Genomic DNA, 27,505 nt, shown 5'->3' with positions numbered 1-27,505 from the left:
CTTGCTCTAGATACCCCTAACAACACCTAAAACCAAGCTTTCATAAGATGTGTAGACAATAATCCTATTTGAAGGCAAATTGTGACAAGTTAGAAAACCCTGGGAAGGGGCCAGTGAGGTGGTGCTATAGGTAAAGTGTCTGCCTTGCAAGCGCTAGCCAAGGAAGGACCACGGTTAGATCCCCTGGGTCCCATATGGTCCCCCCAAGCCAGGTGCAATTTCTGAGCGCTTAGCCAGGAATAACCCCTGAGCATCAAATGGGTGTGACCCCCCCAAAAAAAATAATAAAATAAAATAAAACAAAGAAAACCTTGGGAAACACTTTAGACTTTGCAAGTATTCACCCAAAGAATAAAGCTGGGCCTTCTCAGATCCATGAAGACCAACTGAAATTGAACTACCTGAAAGAACCAAAAAAAAAAAAAATCCAGTGGTCCCCATAGAAATTCATCAGACCTAACTATTTCTAATATACAATAAAAATGACAAGACATGAAAAACTCAAGAACTTATCACATTCAAAAGATAGTTTTATAAAGCAGTTGTGATGCATTCCTGAAATGGCCTGATTTTTTTCATTTAAGAAATAAAAACTTGAAGCAATATTTATATTCAATAGATTAAAAGAAAAATTCTAAATAAGAGTTTGAAAAGAAAATAATTCTGGGTGATTTTTTACAAAATCATTTTCATTCCTGATTATAAACTGCCTTATGTGCACTTTCTTCCTCACACCCTTTTTTATTCCTACTCCAAAGCCTCACCAGATTCCCTCAAACGCTCACTTTTGCTGTTTCAGTTGGACTCATTTTGCCAGGTCATAACCTCATTAAAAAAAATGTTCTAATTAGCTTGGCAGCATTAAAACACGTGCTGGCCTTCTATTTATTTTATACAACAAGCCTAAAGCATTTAATTTTTTTTTTTCATTTCAAGGCAGTGTTGTTGGTTTTTTCTCCCCCATAAAACCACATCTTTGTGGTCTTCTGAGAGTAATCATATTTATTATAGAACAAGAAATGCTTTTCCATTTCCCTCCTTTATCTGCTAGGTCTGAGGTTCCCCTGTGTGCCCCAGCTCCAGACTGAAGTTTGTGGCCTAATATTTACCAAAAACATGTTGCTTGCTGTTAGCTCTCAAATGCCAGATGTCCTGCTACCATTTTCTTGCCTATATTTTAATGAACATTTATTGAAACAATGCCAAGATGGCTGCCAGCCAACTTCTCCTTGTACTATCTCTAACCTGATGTGTCCTGTTCATTGTGTTTTGCAAAAGCCATGAACTGTCAAGGGATACTGGGAAGTTGGAAAGAATCTTTGGGTGATATCTGGACTCATTCCAAAGCTGCCCCCCTTGTAATTCTTTGTCTTAGAAGCTGTCAGTTTGTGCTTGCTTCGGCAGCACATATACTAAAATTGGAACGATACAGAGAAGATTAGCATGGCCCTTGCGCAAGGATGACAGGCAAATTCATGAAGCATTCCATATTTAAAAAATAAAAAAAGAAGCTGTCAGTTTCTTCTGTTCTAGCCTTTTCTTTGTCTCTCTCTTCCAAATGATCTAGCACCATCTCTAAGAGTTGCATCCCAAACACTTCAAGTGTTTCAGACTTCATCTGTTTTCCTTATTTGTGGCTCTGACTTCCTGTTTTGAGTTGTCCTAAGAAGTCACTAATCCCCCATCGAACTTCCATTCTCCCCACTGCAATATTCCTATCAAGAGATGGTTCTGTTGGTCTCACTCATTTATGGGTTTTGAGAAAAATAAAAGACATTTATGCAATGATTCTCAGAGACAAAAGAGAGGAGGACTGGAAGGTCCAGCTCATGAGATGATGCTCACCACAGAGAGTGATGGGTGCAGTTCAAAAAATAATTACACTGAGAACCATCATAACAAAATGTGACTGAATGAAGGAAGAAGAAAGCCTGTCTAGAGCATAGGCCGGATGGAGTGGGGAGGAGGACACTTGGGACATTGATGATGGGGATGTTGCACTGGTGAAGGGTTTTTTCTTTATATAAAAAAAATATATATATACATATATAATAAAAAATAAAAAAGATGGTTCTGTAAAGCAGCATTCTTTGTCTTTTTATACCCGAGGACTGCTACCTTCCCTGTACATCAGTTCAAGGACCAGTATTTATAACCAATGACTTTCAGCCTTTCCATACATGCAAAGAGACAAGTTGAAGATCATTGTTCTAAAGAAGAATTTCTTTTTTTAATAATATCTTTATTTAAGCACCTTGATTACAGTTATGATTGTAGTTGGGTTTCAGTCATATAAAGAACACCCCCACCAGTGCAACATTCCCATCACCAATGCCCCCAGTATCCCTCCTCCCCAACCCACCTCCTGCCTGATTTTGAGAAAGGCATTCTAATTCTCTCACTCAATGACATTGTCATCATAGTTGTCAGTGCACTCATCACTCTTTGTGGTGAGCTTCATATCATGAACCAGTCCTTCCAGCCATCATCTCTATTGTCTCTGGGAATTATTACAATACTGTCTTTTATTTTTCTTCCAGCCCATAGATTAGTGAGACTATTCTGTGTCAATCTCTCTCCCTCTGACTTATTTCACTCAGCATAATAGATTCCATGTACATCTATGTATAGGAAAATTTCATGACATTATCTCTCCTGGTGTCTGCATAATATTCCATTGAGTACCACATTTTCTTTAGTCATTCATCTGTTGAAGGCATCTTGGTTGTTTCCAGAGTCTGCCTATTGTAAGTAGCAATGCAATGAATATAGGTGTGAGGAAGGGATTTTTGAACTGTATTTTTGTAGTCCTAGGGTATATCACTAGGAGTGGTATAGCTGGATCATATGGGAGCTCAATTTCCAGACTTTTGAGGAATCTCCATATTGTTTTTCATAAAGGCTGGACTAGACAGAATTCCCACCAACAGTGAATGAGGTTCCTTTCTCTCCACATCCCCACCAGCACCAATTATTCTTATTCTTTGTTATGTGTGCCAGTCTCTGTGGCATGAGATGGTACCTCATAGTTGTTTTCATTTGCATCTCCCTGATGATTAGTGATACAGAGTATTTTTTCATGTGCTTTTTGGGTATTTGTATTTCTTCTTTGAAGAATTGTCTGTTCATTTCTTCTCCCCATTTTTGATGGGGTTAGATGTATTTTTCTTGTTAAGTGTTGTTAGTTTCTTGTATATTTTCTTTTTTTTAATTATCTTTATTTAAACACCATGATTACAAATATAATTGTAGTTGTAAGATTACATTCATGTAAAGAACACCCCCCTTTACCAGTACAGGATTCCCACCACCAATTTCCCAGATCTACCTACTCCCCACCCCACCCACACCTGTACTCGAGACAGGCTTTCTTTTTCCCTCATTCATTCACATTGTTATGATAGTTTTCGGTGTAGTTATTTCTCTAACTGCACTTATCACTCTATGTGGTGAGCTTCATGTCATTAGCTGTACCTACATGGGAAGATGGGGGGAAGTAAGGGTTGGGACTGAGGCAGTAAAATATTAGAAATGAGCTTTGTAGGGCAGTATCAATGTCACAATACAAGATGGATATTATGGATATATAGAATATATGCATACAATACTATAAATATGAAAACAAGGAGAAAAAATTTCCACTGACTTTTCCAACATAAACCAGTGCTAGAACGCTCACCCTCCTCCCAGAGCACATTCCCATTATTGTAGGTAGAGATAGGTGGAAAGCCTGTTGACCCCTATAGAGTCTACCTAGACCAGCGCCCAGGGAAGGCCTGAAGTCCAGGGGAGAAAAGCCCTATACCTGGCAAGAGCTGGTCTCCAGAATCAAAGAGGAAACTGGAAGCCAGATGTCTGCCCACCCTCCTCCCCATGCACCTCCCCCCTAAAGTATGGAGGAAGGGGGGAAGCCTGAGGACCACTAAGAGTCTACCTAAACCCACTTCTGGCCATCTGAGCTGGCACCCAGGGAAGGCCTGGAGTCAGGGGAAAAAGACAAGGATGGCTGGGGGCCTGCCAAGCCTCCCAGCACTCCCCAGGCTAGGGAGAAAGGCTCTGGTATGGGGCCTCCCCAGACCCTATACCTGGCAAGAGCTGGTCTCCAGAATCAAAGAGGAAACCGGAAGCCAGATGTCTGCCCGCCCTCCTCCCCATGCACCTCCCCCCCGGAGTTTTTAGCCGTCCTTGTCTTTTTCCGCTGACTCCAGGCCTTCCCTGGGTGCCAGCTCAGATGGCCAGAAGTGGGTTCAGGTGGACTCTTAGTGGTCCTCAGGCTCCTCCCCCCCATATTCCAGGAGGGAGGTGCATGGGGAGGAGGGTGGGCAGACATCTGGCTTCCGGTCTCCTCTTTGATTCTGGAGACCAGCTCTTGCCAGGTATAGGGTCTGGGGAGGCCCCATACCAGAGCCTTTCTCCCTAGCCTGGGGAGTGCTGGGAGGCTTGGTAGTTCCCCAGCCGTCCTTGTCTTTTTCCCCTGACTCCAGGCCTTCCCTGGGTGCCAGCTCAGATGGCCAGAAGTGGGTTTAGGCGGACTCTTAGTGGTCCTCAGGCTTCCCCCGTCCCTCCGTATATTTTCAATATTAATTCCTGCGAGGTTTCCCCATTATCACGCTTGTAGTGTGATTTGTTTTTATGCGTATTATGATGGGGTTCATTAGTTAGAGCCTGCAGCCGCAAAGCAAAGCGGAGCGGCCATGCTCTTCTGGGGCCCCTAGGAGACAGTTTTTCTGGGCCCTTCCTGGCCCTCTCAGGAGAGCTTCAGGAGAAAGACGAGAAACATGCAAAGCCAACAGGTCCCCTGGGTCTCTCCCAGTCACCAATCTCACAGCAGGACCAGACCCCTCCCGCCTGCCTTCACAGACAAAAGAATCACCTCTGCCTGGCACCTCTGGTAGCCAATTTTCCAATATTAATCCCTTATCTGAGGATATTGGGTGAATGAACAGTTTCTCCCATTCTAAGAGTGGCTTTTGTATTCTAGGCACTATTTCCTTTGAGGTACAGAAACTTCTCAGCTTAATATATTCCCATCTATTTATCTCTGCTTCCACTTGTTTGGAGAGTGCTGTTTCCTCCTTGAAGATGCCTTTAGTCTCAATCTCATGGAATGTTTTACCTACATGTTGTTCTATATACCTTATAGTTCCAGGTCTGATATTAAAGTTTTAAATCCATTTTGATTTGACCTTTGTGCATGGTGTTAGATGGAGGTATGAGATCATAAAGCAGAATTCTTTAAATGTTTCCACTCACAATCCCTTTTTACCTAAGCAAGGTTTCCATACAGATCTTTTTTTTTGGGGGGTGACACACTCGGTGACACTCAGGGATTACTCCTGATTATGCGCTCAGAAATTGCTCCTGGCTTGGGAGACCATATGGAATGCCGGGGGATCAAACCGCGGTCCGTCCCAGGCTAGCACCAGCAAGGCAGATGCCTTACCGCTCCACGCCACCTCTCCAGCCCCCATACAGATCATTTACTGATAAAAAATCATAGGGACATTTCTTGTAACATGTTTCTAAGATTTCCTATGACCCCCATATTCAGGAAACCATGGGTGAATGTATGTCTGTTAGGACCAGGCTCAAATCCTCGTATGATTTTTCTCATCTTTCAGTTTGTTTCCATTTCCCTTGACTTATGGCTGTGATAATTCTATCTTTCCAGAGTAATTATTAGGGGGGAATATCACACCCACTGGTCTTAGGGTATCACTTCCAGGAGTGCTTGAGGAACCATGTGGTTCTAAGGATTAAACCTGGGTTTCCCACATGCTAAGCATATGCTTCAGTCCTGGGGGTTATTTCCTTGTTTCAAGATCAGCTTTTCTAATTTTATTTTCTTTTCTACATTAAATTACAGCAGTGGTACTCAGGAATTGCTCTTGGCTGTGCTGGAGAGACCATGTGGTGTTGGGGATCAAGCCCAGGAATCTGGTATACAACACAAATGTTCCAGCCTTTTGTGACATCTCTCTGAGCTATTTATTTCTTTAGTGTTGTTGCTGTTGTTGTTTTATGATGCTAGGGATAAACCCAAGGCTTTATGCTCGAAAGACATGTACTTTGCCGTTGAGCCACACCCTGGCCCAAGACAAACTTCTAATGCTACCTACATTATAAAGATCTCTTCTTCCCAGAATTGTTTTTTATTTGTTTATGTGTTTGTTTGTTTTGAGGAGACTGAGGAGAGCCATATCCATGCTGCTCAGAATAACTCTGGCCCTGTGCTTGGGACTCAATCTCAACACTGCAGTTAATTCCAGGATTCAAACCTTCAGAATTCTGCATGCAGAGCTTGCACTTAGCCCATTGAGCTGTTTCTCCAGCCCGAATTCTTTATGATAACTAGCACACTCTTCTCTGACTACTGAATCACATAAATGTTAAATTTTCATACGAATATATTTAAGATCAGTAGCTTTTCTCTTCTCTCCTTTCCTCAACTCTATCCATAAACTACCTGCTTTTCCCCTACATTAACATCGTGATGTAGGAATCCTTCTATATGTGGATCTTTATATAATAGTTTGGTGTTGGGGACTGTTTTTATTAAAATGGGAGCCTAAAATATACATATATGCATAAAATATACTTTCTGTGAATATAACATGGAAATGCATGTGATACGCATACCCTATCTTTTTGTGTTGAATTTGTATCTTTCCAGATCATGAGGGATGGATCATATCATATGAATTTCTAACAATTTATTCACCTCTTCCACTTTGATTGCTTCTAGACTTAGGTGTTTGTATATTATACTATTAAGAAAAAAATGCCACGTGGTGAATCCCTGTTTATAGGCCTGTGTTTCTTTGCCTGTATTTCTCCATAACTATAATTTAAGTCCCACCTCCCTCCGTTACCAGAGGCTTCCTCTTATGTGTGGAATGCAAGTGAAGCTCTGTAAGACCTTTTCTCAGAATGATCCTTTATCCTTCTCCCCCAGTACCTCCAGATCATTCTGGCCCCTCGTTCTACTTAGCTCTCTGTGGACACCATCCTTCCAGAGAGAACTGCACGCAATTGGCATCTTCTGCCTTCCAGATGTGAAGTCCTCTCTGATGTCCTTCACAGCAAGCCTTCCCTGCCCACCAGCTGACAGGCACCAGTCCTCTCCTATCCTTCTCTGCTTTCTTGTTCCTTGTGGTGTTTTCCACAGCTTGAAACCACTCTGTGTGTTTAGTACTTTTATCCCTGAGAAACAGGAACTCTATGAGGGTGGACTTGGCTGTTCTGATCATCATTGTATCCCTGCCTGCTATATAGTAGAGGCTCAACAAATGCTTTGAACAGTGAGTGCCCAGTAATCACTGATTATGGGTTGAAGAGGCTACTTTCCAGTGTTTATTATTCCCATCTTTCTGGTTGCTACTTTCATTCCTTACTGTATAGCAGGTGCTTTGCCTCTTATATGGTGTGCATTGTGGCAAATTTGAATATAAGGGATGACCTTGGAGAGCCCCCCGTACTGCCACTGTACACATTTACAAAATGACTCAAGGCATTACGCCTCTCTTATTTCACTTGGAAATTCAGATCACTAGCAGTAATCTACTTGATTTATCGTTTTCCCCTTATGTGCAGCACCTCGGAGTTAATTAAGAAGGCCATGAATCTTCCCTCTATAGCCTGAGCGCACTCCCATTGCAGGATACTCTCATATTGCTGAGACTGTTGATTTGGGACTCAAGTTGAAACATTACTTAATTTCCTCACTTGGAGCTTCATTATGCTGAGCCTAAAGACTAGACTTGCCTTTGAAGGCCTCTTCACTAGCACACTTTAAAATAGTGTCATGTTCCCAGTTTCTAAATAACTTGTTCTCATTTCTACCACTGTGGCCAAGTCTTTCCTCACTGGCTCAAAGCAGTCTGGCTCAGTCTGCCCCACGTCCCCAGAAAGACCTGTCCATCTTTGACCACAGTGTCACTTCTCCCCAGAGCTTCTCCTTTCTACTCTGTACATGACCTGTTTTCAGCAATTACCAGTCTGGACTTTGAAAGAACATGCACACAATTGTGTCATATCAACCTACACACAGGCCAATTTGGCCCAAACCAAATGCAGATAGTTTAGTCACTAGCAAGCATTTAGAAGGCCAAACCTAGGGGGCCTGAGTGAGAGTACATTGCCAGATTTGTCCCTCAAAACAGAGATAGATTAGATAGATAGATAGATAGATAGATAGATAGTACACTGCCAGATGTGTCCTCCCAAAACAGAGAGAGAGAGAGAGAGAGAGAGAGAGAGAGAGAGAGAGAGAGAGAAAGAGAGAGAGAGAGAGAGAGAGATATCAGCTAAAAATTGCCATGAAAGGGGCCGGAGAGATAGCACAGCGGCATTTGCCTTGCAAGCAGCTGACCCAGGACCTAAGGTGGTTGGTTCTAATCCTGGCGTCCCATATGGTCTCCCATGCCTGCCAGGAGCTATTTCTGAGCAGATAGCCAGGAGTAACCCCTGAGAACTGATAGGTGTTGCCAAAAAAAAAATTGCCATGAAAGCAAATATGTCATATCAAAAATTATTTCTCTTGTCTCTCTTTAACTCAGGTTAACTTCTGTTACTGGAAAAGCCTATTAAGATGGAGGTATTTTCACTCCTAAGGATCTACCTTAGTAACACAAATATAATACAAAATATCCCTTCCTCACACTTATATTCATTGCAGTGCTATTTACAATAGCTAGACTCTGGAAACAACTAAGATACCCTTCAACAGATGAATGGCTAAAGAAAACATTGTACATATACACAATGGAATATTATGCAGCCATCAGGAGAGATAAAGTCATGAAATTTTCCTATACTTGGATGTACATGGAATCTATTATGCTGAGTGAAATAAGTCAGAGGGAGAGAGATAGACACAGAATAGTCTCACTCATCTATGGTTGTAAGAAAAATAAAGACATTATTGTAATAATGCCCAGAGACAATAGAGATGAGGGCTGGAAGGACTGGTTTATAATATGAATGAAGCTCATCACAAAGAAATAACTACACTGACAACTATGGTGACATTGTCAATGAGTGAGAAAAGTAGAATGCCTATCTTGAATATAGGCAGTGAGGGAGGAGGGAGATTGGGGACATTGGTGATAAGAATGTTGCACTGGTAAGGGGGGGTTGTTCTTTATGACTGAAACCTAACTACAATCATGTCTATAATCAGGTGCTTAAAGATTAAAAATAATAAATAATAAATGGAGATATTTTGCAGTGGACTTCCATATTTATCCCTCATCCTCTTGGTGACCATGCAACTAGCTCTAATCTCCCTTTATCCCTAGAGACAGTGAATTTCTAGGGAAATTGTAGGAGCTTTGTGTTGTTTTGGGCCTCTTCTGGCAGTACTCAGAGTTTACTCCAGGATTTACATCAGGAATCAGTCCTGGTGGTACTCAAGAAACCATATGGGATGCTGATTCTACCCTGGTCAACTATATGCAAGATAAATGCTTTACTCTCTGTGCCACCTCTCTGGCATGGTTGTGGAAACTCTTACATTTTGTGCCTTGGTGAATGCCATGGACTTTCTCAACAGAGTGATCACTGGTTCATATGCAAAAAATTAATATATATAATAATTACAAACTCAGTTATATGAAAATACAGTTGTCAAAAATTCCAAACAGAATTAGTGATGTGGTAACCTGTGCTTCCTTATTGAGAGCTTAAGTTAAAAAGCTTAGGTACTGGGTTAATAGTGTCTTGAATACTGATGAAGATTAACATTATTTTGAGATATCTGCTATAGATTATTATAAAAAAAATAGCTAACTTCTGTGGGTACAAAATTGGATACTGCACAAAGTTTATGCTTAATTGCTTCTATAGTGGAAGAGAAGTTATAAATTAGTGAAAGTAAAACAGCTGTTTTTGTAAATTCAAATCTCCTGAATTCTGCTGAGGGCCCCTTTTGGTCTAAAGATCTCAGGCTATGAACACCTCAGTTAAGCGTCATGTTACTAAGTACCTTGAGACATGTTCATAACCAAACTCATGAATTCCAAAGTCTATTTTTTTTTTCTGTGTCACAATTCTTCCCCATGTTAACACCTTGCTTTTCATAAGAACTTCACATGTTTTACACGTCATCACACTGCCCCTGGGAATAGGTTGTGGCAGAAGCAAATAATAAAAATGTGTATAGCCCTTCTTATTTTACAAGAATTTTCACATAGTCTTCCCAGTCTCTTGATTGCTCTTGCAATCACACATTTTCCCTACTGAGAGGTGATTTTGCTATACAAATTTGCACTCCATTCCTTTTCTGTAAGATTCAGAGAAGTTCAATCACTTACCCAAGTTCACACAACTAATAAGGGACAGTCTTGGGATCTCTCCACTCAGATATTTTGTTGTCTCTGTGTTCTTATTCTTCTGAATTGCTGACATGATAATGTAAAAATATTAAATCAGGTAATTTCTCTCAAATATGTCCAGAATCACATGTATATGGAATAAAACTGTGTCTTTTTTTTTCTCCCATTCTGTTTTCTTGCTTCTTTTACACCATCACTAAAAATTTATTGCTTGGGGCCAGAGTAGGGCACTTGCTTATACACAGCCAAACCTGGTTCGATTCTGGAATCTCATATGATCTCCAGAGCATATCAAGATGTAATTCCTGAGTGCAGAGTCAGAAGTAATCTCTGAGCATTGCTGGATGAATAAGCCAAAAACAGAAACAAACCAAACTCGTGGCTTGGAATTTACATACATCTGGTTTCTTGCTTTAACACAGAACCCCCAAATATGAACATACCAACGCTGGATAATTTACATTGTCTCACATTTCTAACAAAAATATAAGTGAGCAGGGGGGATTTTTTTCATTTCTAAGCAGGTAGTAATTTTGTCTCTGGTCACTGCGCTCATATCACTTCTATCTCCCTTGCTAGAGAACAGTTAGTACCTCTGCCTTGACACTCAGTTCATTCTGCAGTACAGCTAAGATTTGTAAGCATGGTGTGTGACAATTAGAGGGAGTGACCAGGAAACCCCTGTGATGGATTTTAGTTCTGTGACCACCAGAGTTTCCCTCCGGGTTTAAATAATTTGCACACAGTGAGGCCAGCATGCAGACCCCTCTAACAGGCTCCTCTCACCTTGAACATGACAGGATTTGCCATGCAGCACCCAACACTGGAACCTGGCTTTCGAGTTATTCCTGCCTTCTCAGCATTGTGTCCATCTTTTCTTGAGCTCAATGAAGCCAACTCATTCCTCCAGGATGAGAAAGGAGCAGATGTCAGCTCTCCCTCTCAGAAAGCACAGTATTACCTAGGCACATTTTGTGCTTGCTTCTGGCTCAAGCTAATTGCATTGACCTTATGCCTAACCAAATGGTATTCCGTGGCAGTGTCAAACAACAAGTACTGGTGTACTTCTCAGAAAAATAGAATCCACTACTAGCACTAATTTGATTTAGAGTCTCTCTTTCATTCCTGGAACCAGATAAACTGGGGTACTGGTTCTTCATTATGACCACACATTCTCTCTTTCATTGTCCCATTGTCCACCTTGTCATCATCTTTAGTGCCACCAGATCAGAAATGCATAGAAATGTTGTGTATTTCCCTGGGGCCAAGACAGTATGATGAAAAGTTGGAGTTCTAGATTGCATTTTTTTCTAAACAGCCACCATATTTTTGAAAACTCAAAACCAGAAAGCATTTAATAGTAATGACACATTTTGCTCTTATTTACCTCTTAAATGTTTTTTTCTTCTGTATTTTGAATAGACTAGGACTCAAGCATAAATGGACACAAAAGAGGTTTGTGTGTGAGAACAAAGAAATCTAAGTTACAGCTGGAAAATTATTTTCTGGAAAGTAAGTGCTTGGATTTTCAATCTCCAGGTCTCAGTATCTTTTTCTGGGCGGTGGGGGGCACACCCAGTGACACTCAGGGGTTACTCCTGACTATGCACTCAGAAATTGCTCCTGGCTTGGGGGACCATATGGGATGCTGGGGGATCAAACTGTGGTACTTCCTGGGTCAGCCATGTGCAAGGCAAACACCCTACCACTGCTCCATTGCTTCGGCCACCATGCCTCACAATCTTAGTAAACCCTAAAAGGTATTGAATACAAAAAAATGGGTTCTAGCTCTAGATTCCATATGAAACAAGTTTCCTCACTGCCATCTTCACAATGACACAATATTAACAATAGCTATTCTCTCTTCTATGGACAGTGAATCATGGAACTCATAAAGAAAATGCTGTTAATGAAAAAGAAAATCAGGAATTTCAGATCATTCTCTATTTAATTTCCATTTCATCGCAATTGATTTCTCTTACTTAAAGTATACTTTGGAAATATAGCCTGTGTGTGTATATCTGTATGTTGTATGATATAGTTTCCCATTATATGGTTTACCACACCAACCATTCTCCTGTTTGTGGTCTTTGCAATTATAAATAGCCTAGGAATATTCTCAAGCTTGTCTCTATTGTGGGACTTACACATTTACTTCTTTGGTATATTACTCCTATTAATAAGAAGTACTTGGGCAAGTTATAGGGGTATATTTAACTATATGATATACAAGATAATGTTGAAAGTGTTGAAAACTTACTGCATTCCTCCACAAGATTTGGGACTTCCTGTCATTTTACATACTCTTCAATGTTTAATATTGACAGTCATTTCCATTTCAGTCATTCTAGTGTGGTATTGAGCAATTTATTTTTGTTCCATCATATATCTTCCTTTTTGCTATATATAAATAAAAGCTAAAAGGCTGTGGAAACTGTATTATGAGTAAGGTGCATGCCTTACATGGCACAGACCCAGTTTTGCTACCTGATACTTGAACACTGCCAAGAGTAAGACCTGAAGGGCCAGAGAGATTGTGTAGTGGGTAGGACATTTGACCTGCATGTGGCCAGCCCAGATTTGATCCCATGAATCCCATATGGTCCCTCAAACACCACCAGGAGTAATTTCTAAGTGCAGAGCCAGAAATAACTCTTGAACATCACTAGTTGTGGCTCAAAAGCAAATAAAAAAAAAAGTTATCTCTGAGCAAAGAAATAGGAGTACATCCTGAGCAACACTAGGGAAGACCCCCTGCAAAAAAAAAAAAAAAGTATGCTAAAATAAACTCAGCAAACGCAAGTTTCATCCCCAGCATCCCATCTGTTCCCCTAATGCCCCCCAGGAGTAATCCTTGAGTGAAGAACCAGGAGTAAGCCCCGAGCACTGATGAAACGTTTGGGGACATTCTCCCCTGCCCCCAAAAGAGAGTGTGAGTCTGTCAAACTCTTCTTTACCAGAAAAAAGCTTCACCCTGGCGATTCACTTTTTATTTCTGAAGTTGGAGGAAGTGGGTGGGTTTGTAAGTTTTAGATGCAGTCATATAAGTCATTTCAAAATGTTAGTGGTAGAAAATTCTATATTGTCATTATTAATGTCTTTGTATCAAAGACAGAAGTGAAAATCTCTGCATTTTCTACCCTGTATACTTTAAATACTAGTTTACTTCTATTGTTAATACTGTTTTCATCTCTGTGAAGACTTTGCATATATGTATACATAATGAAAATTGGGATATTTATTAAATAGGCCATACTTGCCCACTTCTTATAGTGATAGAAACCAAACCCAGGGTCTTATATGTGCTAGGCACATACGTTTTCGTTTTCACTGAAGTATGGTTTTGCTCCAGAGATTCATCTTTTGAAAACAAGTTTAGTTAGGGAAATAATTGCTAATTAATAACTATCACCAAAACGGTGCCCAGAAGTTGGCTTAAAATAGCCATTCTTCAATAACTTTTTGGTTTAGTTTTTGTTTGAAGGTCACACCTGGCAGTGATCAGGAATTACTCCTTGCTTTTGACGCAGTCAAACCTGGCAAGCTCAGAGGATCTCTTTGGCCCTCTTCAATCTTTTTACCTTCTAGAACAGTGATGGCGAACCTGTGGCACGTGTGCCAGCTGTGACATGCAAAGGCCTTGCAGCTGGCACGCGAGAAGGTCCACAATAAATTTATAAAATTTATAAAGAGGTTTTATATACTAAAATTTTGTTTTTTAAGGTTTAATTGATGTGCTAGCACTTTGAGGAAATTTTTTGGTTTTGTGCGGCAGTTTGGGCACTCAAAAAAGTTAGCAATCACTGTTCTAGAACATTCCTGTCTTGCATGCTGGTATCCACACACTAGCAGTTATAACCAAGACATCATACTAGTTAGTTTCTGTGTCTCTATACCTGTGGATGGATACCAGACTGATTAATTGTAAACTACTGGCTTAAAAAGCATACTTGACAAGAAAAAAAATTTGAATTCAAGGCCCAAGTGCTGCCCCCACACTCTAAAACTATCCTGATAACTCTACTGATAGGGTTCTCTGGTGACTAGATGATGGATCAGTGATTTAAGAGGTGCTTGGGACAAGCCTAAGTTTATGAGCTCATTCCATAGGGCTATTGCAAGTGCTGAGTAAATCTCACAAGCCCCATAGTATGGGGATCCTGGTGATAAAAAATTAAGAAATATAGCCATGCCTCTTCGTTGAAATGGGTACATACATAGAGCATACAAATGTGTGTCTGTCCATTTTCTTGCCTGAACTTACATAGGTAACTGGAGGGTTAAGCCACAACCTCATCTTTGCTGTTTGCACTGCTTCTTTGCAAGTGACCAGATCAGAATCCAGACCCACAAAGGAATTGAGAAAGAATGGAAAACATCTTCCTTAGCAGGTTACTACACACAGAAAGGTCAGACAATCAAGATCAGCCCTGGAGAGTTTCCTAAGAATTTTGTTTATTCTAAAATGTCCACTAATATAGAGGTGTGGAGCTAGGCCGGCCTTGTCCATCAGAGTCTGAGGTCCTAGAACAGGCCTTGACAGACTGTTGTTATCTTGTGTCAGCCTGCTTCTCCTCCATTTTATAGAGGCTCAGAGAAGGGACCAGACAGCTTATGGGCTTTGCTTCATTCAAGGCAGGGCCACATTCCACATGCCATAGATGCCCCTGTGCTCCAGGCGTTCCCCTCCAGACAACTAGAGTAGCCCTTGCATTGTGTTTTTCTCACTTGTGACAGGAATTGACTTTGGCCTCTCACTCTCCACTTCCATCCATCAGCAAACCACCCCAATTCCCTCATCACCACTTCTGTCTGTACCAAGTGAGATTTTATTACTACATTTGTTTTTTTGTTTTTTTGGTTTTTTTTTTTTTTTGGGGCCACACCCGTTTGACGCTCAGGGGTTACTCCTGGCTATGTGCTCAGAAATCGCCCCTGGCTTGGGGGGACCATATGGGACGCCGGGGGATCGAACAGCGGTCCGTTCCTTGGCTAGCGCTTGTAAGGCAGACACCTTACCTCCAGCGCCACCTTCCCGGCCCCTTATTACTACATTTGTAATAAAAATACTACAAATCATGGGATGCTGGGGTCAGAAAGAGTGGGTGGGAATCCTTACTGCTGCTCTGACATCGATTTACTCAAAAGAGTCTTCCCTTAACACTGAGAAGATTTAAACAACAACAACAACCTGCATACTTGACAGGGCTTTCTGCATTGCCCTTTAATTCTGAGTTGAAATTAGACGCCACTCCGCACCATCCTGACTTCAATGTAGGATAACAGATTCCAGGACCTTCAATACAGAAACAGGATACCAACAACAGAGACTGTGAAAAATATAACTGTATGGGCACTACAGACATTGACCAGGATTGGACAAACTAGTTTGCCTGGAGTCTAGAAATGGTCTTATGTCAGGAAATCTCAAGGGTAAGGTCTCCTTGTACTTAGGCCAAAAGTTTTTCCTTTCCATGACCCCCATACGTTGGTGGTCCCATGCAAAATATAATTGCTACTCTAACATTGTTTATACAGTGCTCCTTTGACTCTAAACCTTTAAGAAACCACTAGTAAAAATATCTGGAACTGCAAAAAATAAAAGGTTTACATTAGTGTTAACATATATGCTTTTAGTTAAACTAGCATTCTGGGGGATAAAGGAGGGAGAAAGGGATATATGCTTGGGAACAGGGATGAAAGGAGGACAACACTGGGGGTGATGGATATTCCCCTGATTCAATGTTAAAATGTACCTAAAATACTACTGTGAAAGATATGTAAGTCATTATGATCAAAAAAATTGTTTTATTTAGAAATGTTCTTTAACTTACATGTATTATTATATTAATTATATGTTATGTTACTATATTATGTTATGTCAATTTACCTCAATATGTTAATCAATTTTGTCTCTTGAATAAATTCTTACAATAAAAAAAAAAAGAGTGGGTGGGAATCAAGGGCAAACAGCTCTCTTCCCCATTCAGTCCCTGTGTCTGTGCCTTGCTAGATCCTGGATTGGTGTTGGTGGGAGTCTCACTGTTCTTCACAGAATTGCTGACCATATTACATAGTATTAACAAAGGGGCATGCTTTCGTTTTTTAGCAGCATCTTCTAGAGTTGGGAGAGGGATGCCAGCTGCGACTCATAAAACATTAGCTTCTTCTGACGGCATCTCTGCATTTTGCGATGGCCAGAGCAGGAGATATTGCAGTTGCAGTAGCGTTTCAATTGAGCATTCATGACACAGCGCAGACACATGTGCATCCAAGTGACATGTCACTTGCCAGTTCATATTTTTCTCTCTCATCTTGTTTTTGAAAGTGCAGTGGCCGTGTTGGTCATGTGTTTTTATTCATGTAGTCATATCTTTATGCCCTGCCGCCTGACTTGTTCTAGAGATGGAACAAGACGAACTTCAGCAGTGAAATTCAAACAAGATGTGCGAGAACGTGTTTCTTTTAGGGATAAGGGAGGAATGCCTTTTAGTCAGGAAAGATTTATGCTTTCTGGCCTTGTTTTTCACTTTCGTTTTTCATTAGTCTTTAGGCTCTTCCAAATTTAATGTGCTCAAGATTTATAAAATACAAGGATCTTTCATTTCTTGTCAGGAAGAATGATCAGAGGGGTTAATGAGCACTTGACCAAATATACTTAGATGTACCCCCAAAATATGTGTCCCATGAGAACATGACACTGTGAAAATAGGAGACATTCCTCCATTCCTCCACATAGTCCAAGCTAGGGGAATTTGAGGATGAGGATGCCATGCTGCATGGCTCTTACTCATTACAAGTAGTAATTTTGAAATGCCAGGAGACTTGAGTGATCAACATTTATGTGTATTAATATTAGCTATAAGGAAAGCATATGTAGCTCTGCTAAATGAGATGACTTGAACATAAAAATAACATCTTATCTTCCCACAATGCTATCATCATTCTTTTGACCTTATTTTTTTAATTAGATAATGCACCTTTGTTTCCTTACTTGTGTTTTAAAGCAGACCTTAAAACAAAGTTATATTGAGTATAGGATTACTTGAAAAAGAGCCCTTTAATTCTGTCAAGTGTGATGGTCATTGCTTGGATTTCAGACTGAAGAGACAGTGCATGTATCTGAACAGTTGTACATATTTTAACCTTTGAATCTATGTTCTGAAATGTGCAGTGTCAGTGATGCCCATGAAGTCCTGTAGCTGTCTCAGCTGTATGGCATCTTCAGGGAGGCCTACAGCACACTTGTAGTTGGTCTTATGCTGATAATGTTCAGGGAAAAGGAAGCTCATGCAGACAGATACAGTCATAGGCATAGCTACCTTGATAAATTCAAGACCACGATATGTACTAGGACTGTCTCTCTCTTCTTCTCAAGTCCTCCCTTTCTCCCACTCCTTTTAAAAATGACCTTTTTTGAGCTTATCTGGTGCATCTTAGGGAATCATGTAAAGACTAACAGTCATGAGCTGCCATCACTGGCCACTGGGATATGGATGACACAGAGGTCAGTTGGCAAAAATTATGGTTATCAAAATAGGATGCTCCAGAATTTTCTTTTGGCTAGTTAGTTAGCACCTTAATAAAAAAATATAATACATGCCCCCTGGGGTGCACCCACCAACTCCTGCAGTTCACCCCCAAACCCCAGAGGTGCACCCACTTGCCTCTGGGATCCATCCCCAGCCTCCAGGAGTTCATCCCCCACCCCTGGGTGTTCACCTATCAGCTCCTGGGATCCATCCTCCCACTCTAGGTGTCCATCCTGCAAACCCAGGAGTGCATCCCCCAGCACCCATGCCCCTGATGCTGAGAGCCCCATTGTCCTCCGAGGCCCCAGGAACATCCCACTTCTCCCCCAACCAACTGAGACCCCACCCTTCCCCACTTCCTTTGCTCTTGCCCTTGCCCTGTTCCTCTGTGGTGCTTTTGTATGGTTGGGCGGGGGACAGTCCAGAACCCAATAAACAGCCTCCCAACAAAAGAAAAAAAAAATATATATATATATAATATATACTCTATAGAGAATTTTTTAAAATGCTCTCAGAGAGAGAATATAGGACTTAAGGTACTTGCCTTATATACAGCTTATCCCTGGGACTATATATATTTCCCTGAACACTGCCAGAGCAGTCCCTGAGTATGGAGACAGATGCAGCTTCTTCGCACTGCTGGATGTGACACTAAAATAAAAAAAGTGGGTTTGTTTTGTTTTGTTTTGTTTTGGGACCACACCCAGCAGCGCTCAGGGATTACTCCTGGCTCTGCCTTCAGAAATTGCTCCTGGTAGGCTCAGGGGACTATATGGGATGCTCAGAATCAAACCCAGATACTTCCCCAGTTGGCTGAGTGCAAAGCAAATACCCTACCACTGTGCTCTCACTTTGGCCTCACAAAAAATAGTTGTTGTTGTTGTTTTTGTTTGTTTGTTTGTTTTGTTTTGTTTTTGTTTTGGGGCCACACCCGGCATTGCTCGGGGGTTACTCCTGGCTGTCTGCTCAGAAATAGCTCCTGGCAGGCACGGGGGACCATATGGGACACCGGGATTTGAACCAACCACCTTTGGTTCTGGATTGGCTGCTTGCAAGGCAAACGCCACTGTGCTATCTCTCCGGGCCCACAAAAAATAGTTTTTAAATAAGTTTTAGAAATGATGGATTCGTGGGATGAATCATATATATTCTGTTCTAGCACACCTTTTACTTTGCTTTATTTTTAAATAATTTACATAAGTAAATATTAGAATCATGCCCAGAGATAAACAGAGTACAAGACACATTTTTATGACAAAACCTGTGCTAAGAAATCTTTTAATGCAGTGTTCATGTTAAGATGATTACATTTAGAGGACAAACAAACAGTACAGAGATTAAGGTGCTTGCCTTGCATATAGTCAACCCCAAGTAAATCCCCATCATCTCCAGAGGTGATTCCTGAGCACAGAACCAGGAGTACAGCCCAGTGTGGCTCAAAGAAACAAAATTATAAAATTTAGAAGCATGAAATGAATAGCATTTTCTAACCCTCCATCTGTAAATTAAGGTCACCTTTTGTCTGTCTGTTCTGATTGCTGTATCAATCATCAATCTAGCTTTACTTGGAAATCCCCTGGCATAAAATCCCCTGGCATAATACTATGTCCATGTAATTATTATTAAGATTTACAGTATTTCCATATTATGCTCTATATGTACAATGTTTGTATAATATGCCTATAGTCAGAGCAGTCAGCACAGTTTCTTAGGGGTGCTCCTTTGAATTTATTCTAATTTTGCAGTCATTTGTATCTTGTTAAAATTGAGTTGTACATTTCACTGTTTTTATGAGCACTTTCCATGTTGTTGCATCTTCAAAAATCACCTTTTAAGATTAATTTTTGGGCCCGGAGAGATAGCACAGCGGCGTTTGGTTGGTTCGAATCCCGGTGTCCCATATGGTCCCCCCGTGCCTGCCAGGAGCTATTTCTGAGCAGACAGCCAGGAGTAACCCCTGAGCACCGCCGGGTGTGACCCAAAAACAAAACAAAACAAAAAAAAAAGAAGATTAATTTTTAATAACAGTATGCTGTTATTCTATTCTTCATAGTTCACAGAAGTATGCCCCTCATCTCACCATGATGGCAATTTACAAATTTTCATTATAAACTCTACATATGAGGGCAAACGTCTTTTACTGTCCCTGTAGTTATTTCGCTTTATAATCATTTCCATAGATAGAACCTTAGCTCAGAACTGGATTCTGTTTGCCAGCAAGTTTCCAATTTCCTCTGCCACCATGTGTGCATTGAGTGATAATATCATTTATTCTTTCACACATAAGGGGGGTGGGGACCTCATAGTTCTATGTGTATGGAGGAAGCCATAGGTGAGGCATAGTATAGTTGTCGTAATTACCTTTCAGATTCATAAGTAACCACTTTATTTATTGGCTTGATTCTCCATTTAAGAAATTAATTTTGAATAATAAACAGTATGGCTCACAGTTAACTGGCAATCTACATGGGTTTTAAAAATAGAGTCAAATTTATCAACATCAGCCCATTTGTGGCCATTTGTGTCATCAATTGTGACCCATCACCCACATATTCGAGATCTTAGTATTGACAACTGCTCCTCTGACAGCATTTTAGCTTCAGGTGAGTAATGCCAGAGAACACAGAAAGGCAATTCAGAATATGAAATGAAATAGAACACAGTGATTTTCCTCCTGCAAAATTACCTTTGGTTCTCTTAACCTGTGGCAACTTAACCCAGAAACTATGTTGATTCACATTTAGAAAAATTGAAATCTAACTCTAATATAGAGGAAGATGGTTATTTTTGTGCTCCTAAAACTTCTGAAGAAAAAATTAGCATTGTAAACTGCTACAAACCAGACTGTACATAGTTTATATGAGAGCAAATCCCCCAGAAAATTCTGTCTTATTTTCTCTTTACCTTGATTTACAGAAATAGGTCCTAAGGAATTCCACTTTAAAGCATGATATACTTTGGAATTTGAATGTTCCACTGCTGCAAACTCATGTATCTGGCTTGCGTGGTTTATTGACTGGCAGATGCAAAATGCTAACTTTTCACAGTGATGTTTTTTTTAAAAAAAAAGTGGTGGATAAAATAATTTCTGTTAACCTTTGGAGAACTTTAGCCTATTGATTTAAAGGGGCCACGAAAGATTTGCTGTTTATTTGAGACAGGCATGAGTAGGATTATTCTCCAGTCAGGGCCAAAGTTCAAATTCCCTACAATATCAGAGGAAATTCTCTCTTCAGCCTGTTACTGTTTTAAAAACAACTGCCTTTCTTGCTGATTAAAAACGACTTTAGCTGTAGTGCTAAATGCCAAAATGAAAGCAGCAGATATGGGAAGTGTTTCCATGTCTCTCTGCTTTTACCCTAAGCCTGACCATTAAACGTAATTAATTTATGGCCTTGAAAAACCTACTGCCTTTCTTCTACTGGGTCATTAGTTCTGCATTCAAGCTGAAATTACAAATATAACTTGTATTTGCCATTTCTGATTCCTGAGGTGTCCCTAGACCTTTAGAGATTCCAGGATTAGCATGACAAACTTCTGTTATTAGGAAAGCAAGCCTTTACACTTGTGAATTGGGATAATTGACTCATCAGATTATTAGACCCACTGGGTAAACTTTTCATCGATGATGTATGTTAGTTAGGAAGACCAGCTTTGCAATGCCTTCACAAGGCTCTAGACCACACAGTAATTTTCCTGATCCTTCTTTAACACAAGGTCAGCAGAGTTGAGCACCTCTAAAATAGGAACATTTTGAAGAAAATGATTGGAGACCTCTTTGCTACCTAGCTGTCTGTAGAGCTAGTCTCTTTTCTGATCAATTCCCAGGAAGTTGATTGAGTATATTTTGTACCAGATCCTGTGACTGAGTAAAAGACTGTAAGGAATTTGTATCATTTAGAGCGAATAAACAAAAAAGCAAGATGGTTTGGAATGATTATTTAGAAATTTCTCATTCTGGCTCAGATGCCTACTGTGTTTGAGAGCTGAGGTCAGTGAGGCTGAGAGCAGAACCTGCTACTAGAACTGGTATTGGAACTTGAGTCTTTCAGGGTCCAAAGCACTGGCCAGTACCATGTTCTGACTCTGGTCATTGCTGTGAGCTCTGACTCCACAGATATTGAGGTCCCGTGAGCACCCGCAGTTTCTAGATTCTTTGGATCCTGATGTGTACCTTCCTGATGCAGCCTTCCCCAACTTTAGCACCTCTTGAATCTGGTTTTTATGCTATTTCTATAATGTTCATGCCCTAGGCTTAAAAAATACCTCCCTTAGAGCTGAACTAACTTTGAATCTGGACATTATTTGATTGGTCCTAAAACAAATTCTTTAATCTAGCAAATCCATATTTCCTGTCATCACTAGTCACAGTCAGCCTTTACTTCAGAGAGTATTTTCCTCAAAATACTTGGGACTGGAGAAGTGGTGCAGCGGTAGGGAGTTTGCCTTGCACTCGGCTGACCTACGACAGACCACGGTTTGATCCCCTGGCATCCCATATGGTCCCACAAGCCAGGAGCGATTTCTGAGCGCATAACTCAGAGGAATAGCCCCTGAGCATCACTGTAACCTCCCCTCAAAAAATAGACTTTCTTATTTTCACTGTCTTTTCTAAAGTCCAAGTATAATGACAAATAAATAACTTTTCCCAGACAGGCGAAGACAGAACTTTATCCAAACATTGCTCTGTGTAATGTGCATGCATATTTGTGAGTGTACACACACACACACACACACACACACACACACACACACACCAGCTTGGAGAGTGGCATCTCCTGTAAATGCCACACAAACACACACACATACACACCAACTTGGAGAGTTGCATCTCCTGTAAATGCCATATACTGTAGTTGTATGTAGTTAAAGGTAGAGCTGAGTGTCTAAGAACACAGCCTTTGAAGGCAGACTGCTTGGGTTCAAATCTCATTTCACCCTTCAACAAACTATTGCGGCTTTAGGCAAATAACTTCACCTCTCTGTGCCTGAATTTTCCTATGGAAGTACTGGTATCTACCTTATAGGCTGCTGCAACTATTAAATAAGCTAGTACCTGTAAAGCATTTGGTGTGGATTGAACACTCCATAGTGCTACATTGGTGGCTGGCATTGATCTCCCTGTTTTTCAGAGAAGTTTAAACAGTATTGACAGGAAACATTTAAATGAAGGGATTTTATTTATGCACTCGGCTACTCCATTGCCTTCCTTCATGTTTTCTTCATAGCATCCTGATTTTTCTCTCAATTATTATTGGTCTCTCATGCTTCTTTGTGACATCTCCTTGTATCTTAATCATGTCTGGCATCTGTTTTACCCACATTTGGGGTCTTCCCAAAACTCCTCTTCTCCAGTTTCTTCATTTTCTGCTTTCCTCTCAGCAGGCCCTTCTCCCAGGCCATAAGCAACTGAGATAATTTGAGCTAAAGAAGTGCTGTCAGAACTCCCAAGGAAATGTTAGAAGCCAACTCTCTTTTTGTAGAGTTCTCTATCCTAGGTCTCTGTGTCAGGCATTGTCTATGCTCATAGAGCTGATGTTCCTGCCCCACTCATGGTGCTCAGGATGACCCCAGAAGACCCTGCATGTTCTGCTCTCCCAGATCTGAGTAGAGCAGGCTCAAAGCTCCACCTCATGCCACAGGTCTCTGTGCTGAAGAACAGATCAAGTTGTGAGAGCCTGTGGTCCTTGTCACACTTGGAGTCCCGTGTCCCTTCTCTCTCAAGCCTATGCTCACTGACCCTGCACTATCCCCAAAGGAACATAACTCAGGAAAATTTTAGACACAGACACATTGAAGTTGCTGCCCCCAAGGAAGAAAGTTAAAAAAAAAAAAAAGAACTGAGAAGCTACAGGTTTGCTCCTCAGAGCAATAAATTCTCACTACAGGATTCCTTGGTTGTTTTCCATTGTTTTAAAAAGAGACATGGGAATGCTTAGAACTGTATAAAATTTTCCAGGAAAAAGACTTAAATTCAATAAACACAAAAGTCTAAGGAACTAGAAAGATTCCTAATCTGGAATTGACTTCCTTTTTTTTCTTTTTTTTCTTTTCTCTGTTTTAAAAACTGCTCACAGATGCATACCTTTCCCAAAGAGAAATTGGGTCACCTGCATCCAAAGAGAATTTGGGAGAGTTACCTAGGTGAAAAGATGATGAGGGTCTTACATTTTTCTCTGATTCCCTCCAGATTGTACCATCTTTATATTGCTACACCAAATGGTGAAGTTGAGCCTTACCATCTGAAAAATAAAGATAATCTTCACTTTCAAGTGAGAGATATATTAAGACAAACAAATGTAAATAAAGTATTGCCAATGCACTCAATCCAGATGACTCACATAGGAAATAAGCATTGTGCCAAGGAAATGGAAATATGTTGTACTATACAAAGATAAAGATGGGAGTGAAATTCAGGCCTTGCAGCCTAAATAAAAATTGGTTGGCTAGAGAAGTGTTTCCTGAGATTTTCCCAGAGGATCTTGTGTTTGATTATACATTAGTATTATATAGATTATACATTGTTGATAATACATAAGTAATATAAGTCTAATGTTTACTCACAGTATGCCTACTATCTGCTTTTAGTATGGCTGAACTTACATAATGCCAAAAGTAGTTTGCTCAGATGTAAAGATAACAAAAATTAAAAGGGAACCAAAGACATAGTACAGTGGGTAAGGGATGCTTTGCATGCAGCCAACCCAGGTTCAATCCCTGGCAATGCACAGGGTCCCCTGAGCATTGAGTCATCCCTGAGATAAAGCCAGTAAGCCTTCAGTATTACTGGATGTGGCCAAACAAAACAAAACAAAAGTAATGGAAGGTCTATATTCAGCATGCATTTCTCCAACAGTTGCTGATATTTCCACTTCCATTATGACTTGTGTACACCCACCCCTTCCACTGATAATTTCATCATTGTGCCTTTCATGTCTTTCTTGTTACACCATCACCAACAATATTAATACTATTAATGTAAACACTCATTTGATAGCTGTTAGCAAATCACTTTCCAGCCCTTCTCGGATTCTCTCCACCTCTCCCAGCCTTTCATCGACTCTGTCTCCCAAAATTCTTTATTAAGAGATCTGGCTTGTACATAGCAAGATGATTCCTTTGCATTCTGAACTACAGAAATAAAAGTCAATATTTAATTCAAAGTCAAAATACTCATCCTCATTTACTAGTGATGGAGAGTGAGGGCCAGTTGTCTATAATGGAACTCTTGTGCTCAAAACCAGAAAAAATCAAGAAACAGAACTGAGCTTCACTTGTTTCCACTTGTGCTAATTTTTAATTTTTTAAATAAAAATTTTTAATATATTATTTAACTGAATCACCATGAGAGACTCAATGACAAAGCTGTTACAATACACAGCTACAGAGTTGTTCGTTACTGAGTTTCAGTCATACAGTGTCCAACACCCTTCACCAGTTCATTTGTGCTAATTTTTTCACAGCTCAGGGGATCCCTAGATTGCCAGATTACTGGGATAGCAGCCTTCTGCCCACTGAGTCAGTCCAGTGACCAAACACTCCATTGATATTCTCCCTTTTTTCCCCTGTTGCCTAACATTCAAAATAAATAAATGTTTTCTATGTACTATGTTAGAAGGCTCTTATTCCCATCCCACAGGTGAACTGCTCTGTCATAGAGACTGCATTCTCTGCCTTCGTGGAGTATAATCAAAGCACTGTTTGTAGAGCTACTCTGATCATCTTCCCCTTAGAATAGAAAATAGTGATCTAATAGCCAACCTAGGTTTAAATGGCAATGGCTCAAGCATCCTTTCTTAGAGATGCCTTTGCACAAGATGGCTCTGCATAGCAGCAAGAGGAGTAGGAAATTCAATAGTAATTAATAAAGGTGACTCCCTGCCTGTTCTCTGTGTGATAAATAATAATTTCTAGTTCTCTTTTCTGAGGTATTAGACATACCACTCTCAGGGATTCTGTGTTATGACCTATTCCCTCATTTCTTATTTCATATTTCAAGGGCTTGTACTTAATAGGTATGTATGACTTGTCTGGTGTGTCTCTTAGATTTGTGTTTTATTGCTGCATCTAGAGGTCTAGACTATTTCACATGCTATTCTTAGCATTTTCAATTAGCAAATTTTAATTAACTAATTGAGGTTTCTTATTAAGCAACTTTTATGATTTGTCATCGTAGACTAGCTGTATGTGCACCCTATTCTATTAAGAAGCCATTAAAACCATAGACACAGCCAATGGAACCATTAATCTTGCTGTATAATTGCAGTAGTCTGGGTAGAGAGCACTGACATTCATAAGTCGTGACATGTCTTAAAAATAGAAAAATCTTTCTGGTTTCTAGAATATTACTAGTGGTGTCAGACAAGGGGGAATCTGCAACACTTCAGATAGCCGAAAGCAGTCTTTCCAGGTTGACTTTTGAGTCCTTCTTTATTGATCCATTTCTTCTATCTATACCTGATGTTTGGGAATTTTGGGATACCTCATAACTGTTACACAGCTTGAAATCATGTGAGGCCAACTGCCAAGAAAATCAATAACCAGTGAATAGCACCAGCTATTATAACCAGTTAAATAACAAGTGAATAGCACTCTTGAGTCTCCATCCCATATACTACTATTTCCTAGAAAATAAGAGGCACTGAGCAGGGTTGTTTTTTTTTTTTTTTACTAATAAATAAGCATTGAAACCCACTCTAAAGTACCTAAGTATTTTGAATATAACACCTCAAATTTTTAGGAATATATTTGGTCCAATGATTAGCTACAGAGCCTGAAAGTCAACCCCGGAGTATCTAAAACAGAGTTCAAAGGCTGGAACAATAATGCAGTGGTAATAATACTTAAAGCCCACCTGGGTTTGATCTCTAGTATCCTATATGTTTCCTTAGCCCAACCAGAAGTGATCCCCAAACACTAAGCCAGGAGTAACCCCTAAGCATTGCTAGGTAGGGCTCCCAAAGGTAAAAAATATGAATAAATAAGCTAAAATAAAAAGAAAATGTGGGCCGGAGAGATAGCATGGAAGTAGGGCATTTGTCATGCATGCAGAGGGATGGTGGTTCAAATCCCGACATCCCATATGAACTGTGCCTGCCAGGAGTGATTTCTGAGTATAGAGCCATGAGTAACCCCTGAGCGATGCCAGGTGTGACCCCAAAACAAACAAACAAAGGAAAATGTGCATTTGTCCAGGGCAGAACCAGAGAAATCCCACATGCTTTTATCTCACCAAAGGACTAGTGAGGGAAATGCAGGCTTGAAGCTGAACAAACAGTACAAAAGACCTTGGGATTACTACTCCATTTTACTATGAAAACTTAAATGCAAGGCTGATCACTGTTCTCACAGCTGTGTTCTGTAGGACCTCATCTCAATATATGGTTGTGCCTTTGGACACTAACACTCTGCAGTCACTGTCCCCTTGGCATTCAGCCTCCACGTTTAGATTTACAGTTTGAGGGTGTGTTCTTCTCACCCCTGTTCTCTGTTGTGGAAGCAGGTATCCATGCCAGCCAGGTGAGGCAGTAGAAGTTTGGTACCCCAAGCTATACTCCATTTATGGGCCAGGGCTGCTGTGTGTCTCATTTGACTCTGACGTGTTCTTTTTCCTTCTGCAGAGGGCCTGGTTCTCCAGGA

At 40.5% G+C, this 27,505-nt stretch overlaps 1 protein-coding gene and 1 non-coding gene across 2 annotated transcripts in view; both read left to right on the top strand.

Annotated features, from left to right (window-relative positions):
• The window catches only part of JAZF1 (JAZF zinc finger 1), a 354,408-nt gene that overhangs the window by 202,203 nt on the left and 124,700 nt on the right, over positions 1–27,505 (top strand). The window lies entirely within an intron of this gene.
• On the top strand, positions 1,389–1,495 carry LOC126021501 (U6 spliceosomal RNA). Its single transcript, XR_007500013.1, has one exon. It is a non-coding gene; the product is annotated as a U6 spliceosomal RNA (small nuclear RNA).

The sequence above is a fragment of the Suncus etruscus genome, chromosome 10 (genome assembly GCF_024139225.1).
Source record: "Suncus etruscus isolate mSunEtr1 chromosome 10, mSunEtr1.pri.cur, whole genome shotgun sequence".
NCBI classification, from domain to species: domain Eukaryota; kingdom Metazoa; phylum Chordata; class Mammalia; order Eulipotyphla; family Soricidae; genus Suncus; species Suncus etruscus.
The sequence above is the reverse complement of the archived record's forward strand: the minus strand, read 5'-3'. Positions and strand labels throughout refer to the sequence as shown.